Here is a 1,736-nt window from a genome sequence, read left to right as displayed (position 1 = left end):
GTTTCCGTTATAATTTAATTTATTTCGGTTTCATATAATTACTTTCACATTAAGTTTGTATGTTACGATTTAATAACATATATTCCATTGGTTTATGTTATATTGGTGAATATTAATGATGTTAAGTCAGAAGCTTAAATCAAACATGAATATATATGAAATTGAGCCAGAAGCTCGACCTAAGCTCCAAGGCTAGAACATAAGCTCGTCATGTGTCGCCTTGAGTCTATGACAATGATTATAACTTTTCTCAAACTAGGCTCACCCAGTTAGATGCGATGTCTAGGCAAGTACTTTTGAGGATGTGTACTTAAGTGAGCCTCGCTCCACCACCTCATCATGGCTTACTTGGTCGTATACAATTGGAGTTACCGAAATGGTTGATTAATAACATTGCATTTCTTGGTAGACCATTATTAGCCCAGTAGGCCTACTCTCCCTCTACGGGACCTAAAAGCCTAGCATACCTCTCAGATTGTGCCCCGTAGGTTTGTAAAGTATGTAGAGGCTAGGTTTATTTATTTCACTTTAATTTCAGTCAATTCCTTTGGTCCAGCAGAATCAAACAAAAGGAAAATAATCTAATGACACTGGATTTTCGTACCTAGTCATTATGTATGTCTATAGGACTCTCCAAATATTTTCTCATAATGGCTATTGTTAATATATTCATCATATTTAATGTGTAGTTAATTGCCAGAATCATTTACACATAGTTACGTGACATATTCACTATGCTAAATTAATAACGTGGAATTAATATCATCAATTGTTACATGATTATAATTTGAAAATACATGTACCTAATGAACTAGTAGTTCAAAAATGAACTAGTAGTTCAGACATGAACCCGTAGTTCATGTCTAGTTTCGATAATAATCCCCTTAAGAAACTTGAAGTTTCATTCCAAATTCATCAGACATGATAAAATCAGTAACTTTATCATGTTAATTAGTAGTCTTCAGAAGAAACAATTTGAACTAGATATCTTCCTTGCATGAAGCAAAGAATATTAAAATGGAAGGGCTTGTTGCTTTAGAATCTAAATCAAAATTGATATGAGTTATCAATATTAAGGAATTGAGCGTTCTCGTCTGGCTGACGAGGTCAAAATACCTTTACGTTTCAGAAGAACGTTATCGAAAGGTAAGTTCATTGAATCAATGCTTAAAACATTGAAACCACCAGAAAAATGGTGTAATATCTTTGCATAACCTTCGAATGTGCGGCCAAAAGCGTACATTGACTATATTCAAATTTATTAGCTAGAAGCTAAATGATTCGAGCAAATACTAGCTATACTATTGGTGTTTGATGCACCCAGGAAAAACATATGATGCACCGTATCCTCAACTCAATTATCACACGGGAATCCCCCTCAGAATAAAGGTCTTGTCTTTAATGCACATTATATCAAGCTGCTCGTTAAGAATGTTGAATACTAGACCATCACATGCAAAGACTAGAATATACATTATCTCTTTATGCACAGAATGCAAGGAAAAATATGTGGACCTATCCAACCACCATACAGACCAGTTAAATATTAATGGTTTTGGTTGATGCATCGACAAATTAAGTGATCAGTTGTCACACTATTGTCCACAAGAAAATGATGCCTTTGCTAAACTCTCACCTATGAAATAGAGGGTACACCACTCGGATTATCCCATAAAGTCTATAAGACTTGATAATGCCGGAGAGTTTACATCGAAGGTTTTCGATGATTATTGCAT

Source organism: Fragaria vesca, linkage group LG5 (assembly GCF_000184155.1).
Source record: "Fragaria vesca subsp. vesca linkage group LG5, FraVesHawaii_1.0, whole genome shotgun sequence".
Taxonomy (NCBI): domain Eukaryota; kingdom Viridiplantae; phylum Streptophyta; class Magnoliopsida; order Rosales; family Rosaceae; genus Fragaria; species Fragaria vesca.
The sequence above is the reverse complement of the archived record's forward strand: the minus strand, read 5'-3'. Positions refer to the sequence as shown.